The sequence below is a fragment of the Myotis brandtii genome, unplaced genomic scaffold (assembly GCF_000412655.1).
Source record: "Myotis brandtii unplaced genomic scaffold, ASM41265v1 scaffold125, whole genome shotgun sequence".
In the NCBI taxonomy this organism is placed as follows: Eukaryota; Metazoa; Chordata; class Mammalia; order Chiroptera; family Vespertilionidae; genus Myotis; species Myotis brandtii.
The window spans coordinates 8,601,459-8,618,169 of NW_005354385.1; the positions used below are offsets into that span (position 1 = coordinate 8,601,459).

The window sequence follows — 16,711 nt, forward strand, 5'->3', positions numbered from 1 at the left end:
ATGTTTCTCAGATACTAAAACTGTTGTTACTTAAATAGACTCAAATCCAAATCCAAGAGATATCCTCTAAGTCATATATAATAAAACTGCCTAAAGTTGAAGATGAAAGAAAAATTTAAAAACAGCAAGAGAAAAATTACTCACATACTAGTACAAGTGAGCCCCCATAAGATTATCAGTGGATTTCTGAGCAGAAACTTGTAGCCAGGAGCGAGTGGAGTGATATATTTAAAGTGCCTGAAGAAAAACAAAACAAAACTGCCAAGCAAGAATAATTTACTCTGCAAAGTTATCCTTCTAAAGTGAGAGATAGATGAAGACTCAAACAAACTGAAAAACTGAGGAAGTCTATCACCACTAGACCTGCCTTACGGAAAACGCTGAAAGGAGTTTTTGAGTTCAAATTAGTAACATAAAAACATAAAAAATACATGACACACTAGTAATGTTACATATATAACTAAGTTCATAATACTCTAATACTGTGATATGGTGGTGTGTTAACTTGATTACTAAGGTTGCAAAACAAAAGTATTAAAACTCACTATAGTTACAGTAATTTGTTAAAGGTGTAAATTGTGACATCAAAAACATAAAATGTTGAGGGAAGAGTAAATGAGTAAAGCTTTTGTATGTGATCAAATCAAGTTTTTATCAGCATAAAAGACTATAAGATTTTTATATGTTTCATGGTAGCCAAAAAGCAAAAACCAATAGTAGATACATAAAAGGTAAAGAGAAGGAAGTTAAAGCATTCCTCTACAGAAAATTATTAACTCACGAAGGAAGACGACAAAGGCAGAAGAAAGGAACCAAGGAACTGCCAGAAATCAATTAATAATGTGTTGTTAATAAGTCCTTATCTATCAATAGTCACTTTAAATAAAAAATAGGTTAGATTCTTTAATTAAAGGCATAGTGTAACTTCATGGATTAAAAAAACACAAGATCCTCACCTTATATGCTATCTACAAGACACTCAATTTAGCTTAAAGACCACACATACACTCAAAGAAATTGATTGGAAGATATATTCCATGTAAATGGAAACCTAAAGAGAGCAGGTATAGTTATATCAGACAAAATAGGTTGTAAGTCAAAACTATAACAGGAGACAATGAAGCGCATTATATAATGACATAGGGGTTAATTCATTAAGAGGACATAACAATTGTAAATATATACTCATAACAAATATCCAGCAAATACTAACAGGTCAGAAGGGAGAAATAGAAAACAATACAATAACAGTAGGCGTTTCATGAAAAGGTAGTCCATGTATGAAAAGCGGTTCCCTAATGCCGAAGCCAGTAAGCCAAAGAATGACACGGACAAGTCCAGCTTGTCATTTTGTATGATTTTAATTGGGAGTTTACTCAGAGACAGCTATTCTGGGAGGCAGCAGAGTGAAATGAATCTACATATTGTTCATCCCCAGACCATTTGTTGTATACCCCTCTAAGAAATGTACCTCCAAAAGGAATGCAGGAGGGATTGAGGGAGACAAAGGGACCATATAACAGGCATTCTAGCACCAGGGTAAATTTAACATTGAGTATGCCTTGCCCCAGAAGAAGGGAAGGATCAAAGCTGGTTTGTGTTGCCCTAACCAGTTTGGCTCAGTGGATAGAGAATTGGCCTGTGGACTGAAGGGTCCCAGGTTCGATTCCAGTCAAGGGCATGTACCTTGGTTGCAGGCACATCTCCAGTAGTAAGTGTGCAGAAGGCAGCTGATTGATGTTTCTCTCTCATCGATGTTTCTAACTCTCTATCCCTCTCCTTTCCTCTCTGTAAAAAAAAAAAAAAAGTCAATAAAATATATTTTTTAAAAAAATAAAGCTGGTTTGTGATTAACTCAAAGCCTCTGAGCACATTTCAGAGTCCATCTGGAGAAGGGGAGAGGTAAAAGGGTCTAGGTAAATTGGTTTTAAAGTGGAGTAAACTTTAAAAAAAATATTTTTATTGATTTCAGAGAGGAAGGGAGAGGAAGAGAGAGATAGAAACATCAATTATGAGAGAGAATCATTGACTGGCTGTCCCCTGCATGTCCCCCAAAGGGGATCAAACCCGCAACCTGGACATGTGCCCTGACCAGGAATCAAACCATGACCTTTGGTTCATAGGTTGATGCTCAACCACTGAGCCACACCAGTCAGGCAATGGAGTGAACTTTTTAAGATGAAGTCAGCTCTATCTGCATAGTAAAGGACTCCAATACCCCTCTTTCAACAGATAGATCATCCAGACAGAAAATCAATAAAAAACATTGAACTGGAACTACACTTTAAATCAGATGGACCAAACAGACATATAGAGAATATTTCAGGTATAAATTAATGCTATATATGTCATTTCCTTTACCCAGAAGGCCTGGAATAGAAAGAGTTTTGACTACATCTCTCCAAAATTGAGTATTGCTCAATAAAGTTAGGCAAACTATTAAGAAAATAGAACCTCTGTATGTCAGTGCCTTTCAACAAAAGTTCAGGAACTTACCTGAAATTAAACAAATTAAGCTCATTAATGGTTGCAGCTGGGGACAATACACACCACAGGAAAACATGTGCATCTCAATAAAAGTTGTTAGACAAAAATTTCATGGGACATAGGAATTGTTAGGTGATTTGGGGAATGTCTAAGGAAACAGAGGTTTGATCTAGTTTGAGTGTTGTCATAAATCAGGGGCAATTCTATGATTCAGCATCTCAACAAATCTTACCCATAGGGAAGGGAGACTAAAAATAAAGTTTCAATTGGTACAGAAGTAGCTGTCACTCATTTTAGCCCAGAGAGAGAATTGTTTGACTTTTTGAAGGTATTACAGTGAACTTGATTTTGTCTGTGCTTAGACAAAATTGTAAAATGACCTTGTTTTGTCTTATTTGATCATAGTTTTGGAGTGTCCTTATCTGATTTTAATATACTGCAAAATTGTTTATGTCCAAATGGAGAACAAAACAGCCACCTTGCAATAGCAGTGACATTTAGCTGTGAACACCAAGTCAGTTCCAGATACCAGACATTGACTTTATCTTTCTCATAAAGGACAAGTCTTCATTTTCTTAGCACCATGATGTGAGAACAACTAGGAAGGGCCATGCCACCTGCCTCCCCAAGTTGCTATTGTAGTTTCTATCAGTTGGACTCAAGTCACCAGGAATAGGTGATGTTATCATGTTGGTGTTCATCATTTTATCTATTATAGTGGGTTGTTATTTGCTTTATGTACTTTGGTAATTATTTTTTCCTTAAAAACATAAATTTTTATCTTTCTATTTTCTAAACAATACTAGAGGCCCAGCACACGAAATCGTGCATGGGTGGAGTCCCTAGGCCTAGCCTGCAATCAGGGCCATCTTCCCTCTGCTCACCAGTCCCCAGTCCTGCCCCACCAGTCCCCAGTCTGCCTCTAACCACCACGGTTTCCCCGTTGGCTGGGTGCGATCTATCTGAGCCTGCAGGCCGGGGGTTGGGACCAAGAAGTGCCCGCTCATCAGTCCCAAGTCCCGCCCCGCCAGCCACACACCCCGGTTCCCCATGGTTCCCTGTTGGCCATCCAGTGATGGGAGCCTGCGGGCTGGGGCGAGGGACCGAGAGGTAGTCAATGCACCTCATGGTGACTGGTTGATCAGTCATTCTGATCATTATGGCGTTACAGTTACTGGCTTTATATATATATATAGATATTTGGATTGTGAAATATCTAGAAATGATAAATGATGAGTAATAAAAATCATCTCTAAATCCACCATAAACAAAATTGTTAATATTTTGTTGTACATAGTGACTCAAAAATCAGTGGTACCCAAACTATGGAAGCTTTAAATTTTGTTTGAAATGGGATGCTCTAGAAAATACTTCTGTGCTGCTGATGTTATGGAGCAGGTGCTTTCTTCAATATATGCAAGTATGTGTGTATGCATGTACACAAATTTTTTATTCAAAGTATAACATATAGAGTTGAATGATTTTCACCAAATGAACATACTCATGTAATCACCATTTGACTCCTCCCAACCCCTCATTACAACCTTCTAGCTCTTCCACAAAGATAACCCTAATTTGACTTCCAATGTAAGACTTGTCTTTCCTGCTTTTAATTTTATATAAATGTATTGTCTGTGAATAATATCTGCTTTATTTTTTATACAACAATTATTAAACTTCTATTTATAGTTTCTTTTTTTAATGAAAAGGATCTTTGGTACAATGGTTAATAGAATTGATGAAGGCAGGCAGTCTTGTCTTGTTCTTAATTTCAGAGACGGGGAGGATGTTTTTAATTGTTCCTCATTAACTACGATGCTAATTGTGTTTCCATCTGTGGTTGTTTCCTTTCTGACTTAATAACTTCCTTAAATATTTACATTCATGTCAATCTTCTGGTGATAATTTCTTCTAGTCTTTGTACTTTGCCTTCAGTTTTGAAGGACATTTTTTATAGCTATAGAACTATAGTTTGTCAGTTATTTATTCATTGCTTTGAAGATGTCATTTCTTTCTTCTTTTAATCTAGCTGTTTAAATTTTTTTTCTTTGGTTTTAGTTGGTTTCTTTCTTTCTCTTTTCTTTTATTGTGATTGTAGACTTGATTTTCTTGGTGCTTACCCTGCTTAAAGTTTATAGTAAGTTTTGAAACTGTGGCTTGATGTCTTTTATTAGTTTTAGAATATACATTTTATATTTTTTCTATATTTTGCTTCATTTTTTACTTTATCTTTTAGTGTGTATAGTTTTCTAGGACCTATCTTATTTTAATAATATACTCAATACTGGGAAATCTCCAATTAAATCTACTGTGTTCTTAATTTTAATTTCTAAAATTCCCATATTATTTTTTATGATTTTTCATTTTTTGCTTACATTCTTCAACTTCATATTTAATTTCTTGAATATTAATCAAACTATTTTAGTGCTCATTCTTGCTAATTCCAGTAACTGAGTCTCCATTTAAGTCTCTTTCTATTATCTGGTTATTCTCCAAGGTATTGATCAATTCTTATATTTTTGTACAGTTGGGTTTTTTTTCATCACAGACAGTGTGTATTTAAAAGCATGTAGAGAGAATTTGAAACTTATGATGTTTATCTTCCTCAATAGAATACTTATCTTTAATTTGTCATAAGTTAGGATAGACCTGATTATTCTAATCTATTATGAAATGAGCTGGCTGGTAAATCCAAGATACTTGCCAGGGTCCATCTTCTTATGTATGAGTTGCAATTTGCCTTTCATCCCCATTAACTACCAGTTCAGTCTGAGCTTTTGCTTTTTCCTTTGACTTTACAGGCTTTTAGTCACCTTTTAAATCAATCCATGTCTTGAAGTTATACCAATACCAGTATAGGGCTCATCTACGTGGGCTATTTCAATTCTATATCTAGTGAAAAAATCCTTTAAGAATGAAGGGGAAATAAAAACATCCTCATATTAAAACAAAAACAAAAAATCCCCGCAAACAAACAAAAAACTAAAATATTTTTCTCTACCAGATATACCCTTAAAGAGTGACTAAAAGACTTCCTCAAACAGATATAAAATGATTAAAAAAGAAATTTTAAAACATTAACATGACACACTTCACGCAATTTAATGTGTTTCCTCAATTCATTAACAATATCTTCTTTCAAAGCTCTGATGTGCAGTCATTCTTTAGTAACACTATTTACTTTCATATATACTTAAGTGTGTATTATTTAGCAAAGCTGATTAGTGAATTTGGGGATTGACCCTTTCATAATGACATCAATAAGAAAAGATGAGATGCTGAAAATTAGTTTCAACTACTGCAAGCTTTGAAAAGATGAAAAGTCTTGTAGCCATTTGACAATCCTTAATTTAATGGCTTATTAATGTTTTTATTTATTTATTTATTTATTACTTTACAAACTGGCTGTTTATTTTTCAATAGTTCAGAAATTTTTTTCACATTACTTAATTTCCATTATATCCTCCCAGCAACAGTATCAATCATACTTTTAAATGTAAGATGAAAGATAAGACCAAAACATTTGGATGAGTTGTTAGGAGAAAAAAATGACAAGCACATTAAGTTATGTATGGGATAGTCATGTTTGGGATGTATAGGACAGTATTCTTTAAAGTATAATGTTGCAAGAATAGAAGGTGCCGGGGTTCTTGTCCCAGCATCAAGAAGGGTTCAGGAATCTGGAGAAGGGGCTGTGCATAGATGACATAGGAATCCAGAGACTAATAAAGAGTCCGAAGACAAAATATAATTTTGAAAGGCATTGGGGGTCAGAGGACCTTCAGCTAAAGGAACTTTAGACTCCCTCCTTGTCTAGGACCCTTGCTTTTATTAACACAATTTGTCCTAAGGCAAAGTGGAGATAATACACTTCAAAGGGTACAGAAGCATTGTCAGGTTGGAGAATAGCCTAAGGCTGTTCAGGTGTTTGGCCAGTAGAAGGCAATAACATGTAGAGTAAGATGCCCTTTAACTGTCTGGCAGCCACAATCAGTTTCCTATTCAGGTTTGGGGAAATGCCTTTGGCCATTCCCAGATGGTGACTACATGTGTGACTCAACCCTGCTTAGTCCCCAAGTTTCATCAACCTTTTGATGAAACTCTTGAAATTATGGCAGGCTGGAATTGGTCTACGGCAAGAAGGTACTATTTGAAACCACATATAAATCTCTGCCCAAAAATATACCTCTTTGATGAAAAAGATGAAGGGAATAAAATGTAATTTAAAACATTTTTGAATTTATTGAATTACCCTTATAAAAATTCACAACATGATCTTTCTAAACCTTCCCCCAAGATTTTCCTGTTCATAACTCCCTTTGCAATAATCAGCAAGAATTACCCAACCTTTTCTCTTAGATCTCAAAAATGCTTACTCATCTCCAAAGCTCTTCCCAAAAGCAGGCTAATAGAGAAGTTCTGGGCCTTTAGAAATAGACTGAATATGTTAATGTGTAAATAATAGAAAAACATTTGTACTGTGTGTGGGCTCAGGAAGAGAAATGTTAATGTCTGTGAAAACATATCTTTATTTTCAATTCATTGAATTTTAAATTTGACACACTACCTTGAGTTGTAGCCTTTTAATTTCTCTGACAATTTTTTTAAAGTGTTTTCTTTAGAGAGAGAGGAAGGGAAAGGGAGAGAGAAACAGTGATGTGAGAGAGTGAAGCATAGATTGGCTGCCTCTCATACATCTTCCAGGGATTGAGCCAACAACCCAGGCATCCATCAGGAATCAAATCAGCAAACTTTTGTTGCATGGGATGATACCCAACACCCAACCAACTGAGCCACATGGGCCAGGACTCTGACAATTTTAAAGTAAATTTTCTACTTTTTTCATTTCCTCTTTTAAGAAAATGGTATTATACCACCATTGGAACTATAATCAAAGTCTATGATGCTGGAGCCAAAAGGTATATTTTCCACAACAGGAATATTACAATTTGATTTTCTTTGCAATGTGGACTATAATGTGCTGTTTCCCTTTTATACTCTTTCTAGCTCTTCTTGAAATTGGAAATGGACATTCTATTCCTCTAGTTTCAATGAATATTAGATACCTGACTTTATAGACTTGTCACATTAAATCTATTATGTTGGTGACAAGGGGACAAAAAAATAGCCCGTCATGGTGAGATTATGAGAACATTAGTACTTGGTAAACTGTGCTTCTTTACAGAGCAATTTTCTCTGGTATAAGTAAGAAAAATTGCAACCTAAATATAGTCTGAAAGCTTTATGGGTGGTTTAGGTATTTCCAAATTTAAGATATATAGGTAGAAAAGATGAGTTCACATTGGGGACCACATGGAGCTTGAAAAGGAATAATCTACTGGCTTGAGCAAAAGTGCAATTAAAAAATCTAAAATAATAGAAATAATGCAAAATAAAAAGACTGAAGGTGACAGAACCAATTCAATGTTGTTGGTAACTTATTCCAAAAATATTTTGATTCTATTGTTATTGTATTTCACAGTTAAAATGTAGTGGAAAGCACTACATGAAAATCAGTATAAAACGACTAGATAATATCATGATTGCATATACATCTCTACTTATGTCCATATCTCTTGCATGTGTATAGGGTCTGGATGAAGACAGTTGGCCCAGGCTAATGATGAGCTCCAAGGACAGGTATCTAGCTGAAGTAAACATAGTAATAGTATATCTCATTAGCATTCTGATTTTTCTTTTTTAATATACATTTTTTACAGTTGATTTATTTTTTAAAATATATTTTTATTGATTTCAGAGAGGAAGGAAGAAGGAGAGAGAGATAGAAGCATCAATAATGAAAGAGAATCATCCATTGGCTGCTTCCTGCATGCCCCCAACTGGGGATTGAGCCTGCAACCTGGGCATGTGCCCTAACCAGGAATCAAACCATGACCTCCTGGTTCATAGGTGGAGGTTCAACCACTGAGCCATGCCGGCCAGACACAGTTTATCTATTTTTAAAATAATGGTTGAAAAAATTTAGTGAGCTATGAAGAGTAATTTTGACTTTTATAATGTACATCATAAAAAGAAAACCAAAATCAACTAATTGATAATTAGCTTTACATGCATATTTCATTTTATCCTCATATTTCAAAATATATTTTATATAATTTATAATAATATTCTGATTTTATTCCTTTAATGTAAATGTTAAATATATATGTATATATTAAAAATAACTAAAGGACATAGAATTCCACATTCTATTTAACTCATGCATACTTGTTAATTCCTTTTATGGAATAAACTTAAGAGCAAACAAAAAAGGCAATTTTCAGCTACCTCCCTAAGAAACATAAAATTATATTTCTAATTATTTTATATACTCCTTGTATAATAACTTACTATAACTTACTAGAAGAAATATTATTTGGAAATGCTCTATGAAAGTGTAATCTGATTCTCTTAAAAAGAAAACTATAGAAAAGTTCAAAGATTTTCTCAAATATCTTATTTTAAGCTGGCCTATGTCTAGGGAGAAAACTTGGATGTCTGGGAGACAGTAGGGGTAGGAAAACTTTCTTTTTATTGTGTATCCTTTGGTGCCTTTCTAGTTTTGTACCATGTTCATGTACTGTCTTTTACCATAAAAATAATAATACTTTGGTGACCAATCCTGTAAACATTCTATCTTATAGGCATGATAAACTAAGCAAAATGGTAGGTTTTTATGAGTCAGTCAGAGAGGAAGAAGAGAGGGATCCCGGAGAGGAAGCAAAACATGAATTGTGATATAAGTAAGAGTAACCAGCAATATGGTAGCTAGGATGAAGGTGAAAAGATGATTTATGAGATATTCATAGAGGTAATGTTTTCTAAATAAGGCTAGCTACTCTATGCTAATTTGTTCCCGGTATTATTCCCTTCTCCCCTCCACCTACATTGTATCAGGTTGTATTTTTCTAATTGCAGATGCTATGACATTCACCCAAAGCGCCTTCAGCAAAAAGAGTGTTCATTGGATCATACCAGCTAAAAAATAAAGAACTAGAGCCCACTTCAGACGTCCAATGGTGCCTCCAAACATCTGCTCTGTTACCTTTGCCTGATTGGCCTGCTGTGTATGAGGCACTCAGAGATGGAATGTTAAACTTGGCTTAGCTGAGGCCACATGACTATCCCTTGGATTCAGGCTGGAAATGAGCTTTTGTGAAAAATATTGCCTAGGAGTGGGGAGTGGAGATGATAGAGATAGCCATTGTCCAGTCTAATATAAAAATGAATTTTCTCATGTCACATATGAAATCTTATCTATATTTTTAAGAATTGGTAGCAGTCATTTTTTTTTATAACATAGATTCTAGATGTGTTATTTTCACGATTGCATTAAAATTAGTGTTATTTGCCAGGTTACTTTCACATTCCTATGTGAAAAGTAAAATAGCTATGTTGTATGTTTAATTTTATTAGGCCTGCAAATAAATAGTTGTGGCATATTCTAAAAAAGCTCAAAACACAGCCAATAATTTACATTTTTTCTTTCTTTTCCTTATTTAATTTGAATGAAAAACTTTTAATGATGTCAGATGTCATCAGCTCAGAAAATTGAATTTTCTGAGCGGACCTGGCCTTGTATATTGTCTTTAGTCCTGGAACCTATGGAGTAGTTTATCTTTTTGCCTATGGATGTCACTAACATGTACTAGCTCTGTGACCTTTGACAGTTCCTCCAATATATTTTGAGTATCAGTCTTGTTTCTTCTCAAATGTCAATTGCACTGATTTTTAATCATTATGTTGGTTGTTCAATGGTATTACATAGGCTTTTAAATAATTATCTCTTTATTCTAGAACAATTTTAGATTTGCAGAAAAAAATTGCTGAGGTATTACAGAGTTCCCATATTATTATCACCTTACAATAGTATCACACCATTGTCACAATGTACTTATTCCAAGACTCCATCCATGATACAGCATTATAGTTATTAGTCATCATTTCTTTGATTGCTCTTGGGAACTGAACTTCATGGTTTTAGTTCCCTGCATATCTTTTCAGAGCTTGATGTTAGGCTTCATATCAGTAGGATTTGAGTAAACCTTAGTTTAAATGGGTCTCTACTTACATGATTTTGCCTCCTGCAACTTAGGACAAGTGTTAATGAGGCATTAGTAACATTTCTCCACTTCATTTAGACCAATCTCCAAAGTTTATCAGCACTACTTACTTTCTAGCACCTGTGATATACTCTTAACATTATAGTGTTTTTCTCTGGTAAGTCTCAGGTAGTCACACTCCATTAACACTCAGCTCAGCCCTTAGCCATGGATTCTTAGTCCACACATGGCCTTTGCTATGGAACTCCATTCTGTGTCTCCCTTCTGTTTTTGCCATTTCAGCTTTCTGTTCTCTGGCACCTCCAAATTAGGGAAGAAAAACTCATGATTTTGCTACTAATTTAGCTACCTCACTGTTGGAAAATTATCCCAGGCAGAAGGGTAGCTAAATTAGTAGCAAAATCATGAGTTTTTCTTCTCTCTGTACTTGTAGCCTTGTGAAGATCTAAAAGAGTTGTCTCATATATTTTATCTAATTGTAGAGTTGTTCATGACAGGATGTTTACTCCAGTACAATAATATTGCTGAAGTTAAAGTTCTTCAAGATTTTTTTGATACTTTTATTATAGCATAAATATGTCTTAATATTGAGTTAAATCTAGAAAATTTTATGTATAAGTATATATATGTATATATATATTGCATGTAGTTTGATTTTTCTCATGATCAACATAAAAAATGTTGGTTTGCTACACATATGTATGCATAGTCACTTATGCTACTTTACAGGAGAGCTTGTCCCCTTTGTGCAGAGGAAAATATTTTGCAATAAAAATTTATGTAATGTAGTCATGTGTTATGTCTTTATAGCAGTGCCTTTGGCTGACTGCAGAGTGTTTCTGATTCTCATACTTTATGTGAATTGAGGTAGGAACAGGGTGACTTCAAATCTAGCCTTAGGGTTGTGATTTGATTTCCATGTGAACCATGATGAACAGTGCCCAAGTGCCCCAGGGAGGAAGTGGACATTCCATTAAACCAATACTAAAAGAACCTAAAATAGGTCAGTTGCACCATGTGCAAATGTTTAGCAATTAATTCAGCTAAAATATAATATATGTGCAAACAGAATAGAGTGTATCACTCTTTTAAATAGTGTGTCAGATCTACACATACTTACATGGCAAACCAAAGCATGTGATATACAAAGGTCATTTCCAGGGAAAAGATCTGTTTAAAGATTGGTTCTGAAATGAATATGAGCAGGAAACTTTCTGTTTATATAGACCATAAACAGGTTTTGAGTTTCTTATAAAAGGAAGATGTTATAAAGACCAGCAACTTTTTTTTTCAAAGTAGGAACTAAAGCCTCAGAAAATTAGGTGAAACTAAGTCCCATAAAAATTAAATAATTTGAACAAGGGCACTAAACTAATAAGTGGTAGAGTTGAATAAAGAGTCTAGTTTTATACTTTTGTATAATATGAGGCCGTTCTCTGCTAGTCCCAATTTTCTCTATTTATTCTTACCAAGTAAGGATTGACCTGTTGATTCTTTAATTAATGTCTTCCCTGCAACTTGCTAACTATAATCCCTTTTCCATTAGCCATTACTATTTCTCCCTGTTCTATAATTCTTTATTTATTTCTATCTTTCACTAATAAGTATAAAGCTATGCATATTTTTGTTGTTGTTAGTTCAAGAGCTCATTACAACATGAGGAACAAATTTTATTTTAATATTGGATCCTCTGGGATTGAGAGAGTTGAACAGAAATCTTGGCTCAGACAACATTGCTGTGGTAGATCAATCTGCAACTGAATGGCTTTGTAGACCCAATTTACTGTAATTTATACACACTGGATCTTCAACATCTGGGACGGTCACTTATAGCTTCTCTGTCACTGGGAGAATCATGCTCTTTTTAGCAAATTGGCCCCACTGAAACCTATATATCATGTTGATTCAATTAGGTACACATAGGCTCAGCCTGAATCTATAAACTTTATTTTTAATTGGGTTTAAATCTCTTTCTTGTCACTTTTGCGCTAGGAGAAATGCAATGGAAATTCTAGTAGTTCAGAGGAAATTCAACTCTTTAATTAAAATGATTTAAAAACCAAATAAAATTTTAAGTTGCTATAGGTATGATGTAAGTGACTATCTGAAAATATATATTTATATTTTAGATCTTGTTATTTGAGCTTTGGTACAAACTGTATTCCCAAAAGATTTTAATGCAGGAATGTTTTCTTAACACCTTAATGTTATTCTATTTATATATGTAAGTGTGTGACTAATATTTGTACAATATAATATTTTTGTGTATGTTTGAAATTTATTTCTAGAAACTAAAAACTTTAGACAAATACAACTAGGATGAATAATTAAGCTATACCAAGTCAATATAATGTGCAAGATAGCAGAAGTAGAGTGTAGAACAACATAAGTGCTATGTAAAGGAAAAAAAACAACAACAACAGTTCACAATTAGTAAAAGTTCTTCACTAAATGGATCAGTAAGATAATTTATTTTGGCAGAGATAAATTGTGTTTTGGGGCTAGGTCATTAGGATACTGGATATCAGACTAAGGAATCTGGAGGCTAATTTTTGTAAATTTTAAGCACAGAAGTGACATGATTAATACGATGCTTTAGAAAACACAAGGGATGGATTAAGAGGCCAATGATCTATGGTAGTGAAATCTCATTTGTGCCGTGCAATTGCTAGTGGACAATGTCTAAATTTGGGAGACGTTTTGTTTCAATGAGAGAACGATGATGCTGCCAATTGTTAGATAAGTGCTATAGATACGAGACATCTTGCCACGGGTAGGACAACTTCGAACAAGAAACAAAAACGAGGGAAGCTAGTAACTGTTAATACCATGGGTAACAAAAAGGCATATCTACTGCTTTTATCATAGTGCATGAGATATACGTCTTGCTGGGAGAAAATAAATATGTTATATGCTAACTAATATCTTAACATATTCTCACCCAAGGATATGTTTTTATTCATTTTATAGAGAAAGGAAGGGGGGGGGGAGAGAGAAACAACGATCTGAGAGAGTAACATGTGCCCGACTGGGGATCCAACCCACAACACGGGCATGTGCCCCCATGGGGAATCAAACCTGAAACCTTTTGGTCTTCTGTATGATGCTCCAACCAACTGAGCCACCTGGCTAGGGCTCTAGCAGTATATATGTAATTTCTCATAATAATAGATATAGTTTAGTGGGAAACAAATATCCTTCAAAATAAATACATATATAAATACATGAGCTATTTTCTTTTCTCATTCAAGGAAGTGAGTAGAAATACCCGTTAGAAGTAGGAAATCCAGTCACCATAATTTGCATTATAAGGCAGCTTATCTGGATGTCTCACAAAGATTTACAAACCCAAACAAATCAAAACACTTGAAATGAGGCTATCAATTTTTAAGATGATTTGAAATTCAGACAGTGGAGAGAGTGGGAAGTTGAAACCCCTAAGAACTGAAAGTACCACATAAAAATGTAGTCAATGTCTCTAGCTTCAGTCCTTAATGATGCAAATTGATGCGGCGATTTTGGGAAAAGCCCAGAACAAAAATTGCACTTTATTAAAAGGCACTTCAACAAACTATATTAAGAAGCTCTTACACTGCCTGTCCCTCTTTTTGATTCTCGTAGGTACAAAGGTATAGAACCATTCTAGGAAACTAGATCACATTTGCATAGACATTAGAGATTAAATAAAATATCTTTCAACCAAATTGAACATCAGGAATCATTTTTAAAAAACAACACTAACCATAGCTTCTAATCAACACTATTTTTTGCTGTTGTCGTTTAACTGAAAAAATATATATACAAACGTATCTTAGTTAGGCAATCTTTTGAGCATTTATACCATTGATTGCTACAAAGGGACTTGGTAGGTGTGTGTAATTCCCCCAAATGTAAAAAAAGATGCTGCTATCCACATCCTCCTCTAGACAGGATGCAGAAACACACAGAGAGGGAGCTTAGTGAGCATCAAATTGATGATCCTTTAGGCACCAAGATGAAAACTTTCTTTAAAAAATACAGAATCCATGGCACAACTTCATAAGAGTCCAATGCGATAAGCTTAGAATGCATAGTCTGTTGTTCTGAAAGGCATCCATGTTAATTCAGATATACAACCAAATTTGAAATACAGTGGTTTATATTATTTCTATTTTTATTTCAATAAAATGTTAATATTGTACAATGGCATAAATACTTCTATTTATTTCCCAAAACTATTTCTGAACTATGAGTATTTGCTTATTTTCACTATAAATAGATAACAAGATTGCCCTTTAAAATTATACTCAGAGCCTAGCCAGCTTGGCTCAATAGTTGAGTGTCAACCTATGAACCAGGAGGTTATGGTTAGATCCTGGTCAGGGCACATGCCCGGGTTGTGGGCTCCATCCCCAGTATGGGGCATGCAGGAGGCAGCTGATCAATGATTCTCTCTCATCATTGATGTTTCTATGTCTCTCATCCTCTCCCTTCCTCTCTGAAATCAATAAAAATATTTTAAAAAATTATACTCAGAAAAAATATATAAGGAATGAAGTAAATTTATGTTACTGTAATGTTTATGTCAATACATATACATTTTCAGCATAATAATAAATATAATACTCTGAGAAAATTATTTATACAAGCAATGACAGTGTCTCATTTTATGTATATAATAACTTACATATTTTTAAGAACATTGGAATTTTGAGGTAGCAATAAATAGTTTAGAATATCACCTTTTGTGACATTAATGGAAGGCTTTAACAATTCCAGCTGGAGCTGGTAATGAGGTTGATATTTGCTACTTGTGGGGGCAGAAAAATAAAGTAATATGAGACAAAATAACAGGAGAAAATGATCAAATGTATTGTGTATGTACATATGGGGATTTCATAACAATATGAGACCCAAGGATGCATTGGGCAGTTGAGGCTAATATGCCATTGTGGACTAAAGAGAGAGGCAGGGATCAGAGATTTCAAAGGGAAAATAGAAAATTTATAGGTAGATGAGGAAAGCAAACATATGGTGAACACATTCTTGCTTGGCAACCCAGAAACAATGGGACACAGAGTGACTTTAACAAACAGGCTTGCTTGAATCCTCCTTGTGTGCCACACTTTATTCATACATGCTAAATATAATAAAAAGAACATGCTAAGCTTTCTTTCCTGAATAGGTTTTTTGTTTTTGTGTTTTTCTTGAGTGTGTTGGGCTTTAAATATTTTCATCTCAAATAACCTGCCTGCCAGGGTGGCACATTCTGGGCAGAGGCAACTTGGACCCCTGCATACTAAAGGGGAAGGAAAACATGATGATGATCAGTTTTAAATGCTTTATTTTTATAATGTGAAAAAGCGCTTTTTTCCCCTAAAAATCCATCTAATGTTCTGTAAGCTGCCATCATTGTTGTATTTTACTTATAGTTTTTACTTAACACTGGGAAAATAAGTTTGAAAAATCCTTATTCAGTGTATACAATTTAATGACTTTATTATTTGGGACGACTGCCTTTGGACCAATGGACTCTTCAAGCAATTTTTTGTGTGTTAATTCTTGAATTAATAATACAAAATGATTTATTTATCTAGTCTTACAATCCTTTCATCAGTAATAGCTCTTAATATTTTATTATAAACTAGAGCAGGGGTGGGCAAACTTTTTGACTCGAGGGTCACAGTAGGATCTTAAACTGGACCGGAGGGCCGGAACAAAAGCATGGATGGAGTGTTTGTGTGAACTAATATAAATTCAAAGTAAACATCATTACATAAAAGGGTACAGTCTTTTTTTTTTAGTTTTATTCATTTCAAACGGGCCGGATCCAGCCCGTGGGCTGTAGTTTGCCCACGGCTGCCATAGATTCATTTTCCCCTAAAGTAGTTAGAATTGGTTTCTGTTGTTCTGTTGCCCGACTCCAAGAACCATGATTGACACAATACACCTGTGCTTCTGAGGAATGTCAAGTTAGTACAGGAAAAGTACCTGAACATTACTCTGCTCTACGTAACTATTGAAATGTTGGCCACTGTTGTAATAGGTCTTCTTTTAGTGCTACATTTGATATTATTATTACTTGTTTGGTTTGTTAGTCTCACAGAGTAGAACACAAACACTTTGCAAGAACTTGGTCCTACTTAATTTTGCATTTAGCTCAGTACTTGGAATGTAGCTGG

The 16,711-nt window shown here is 34.5% G+C and overlaps 1 pseudogene; it reads left to right on the forward strand.

The window, feature by feature from the left end:
* The first annotated feature begins 1,276 nt into the window (after positions 1-1,276).
* LOC102262849 overlaps positions 1,277-16,711 on the forward strand; it is a 25,093-nt pseudogene continuing 9,658 nt past the window's right edge.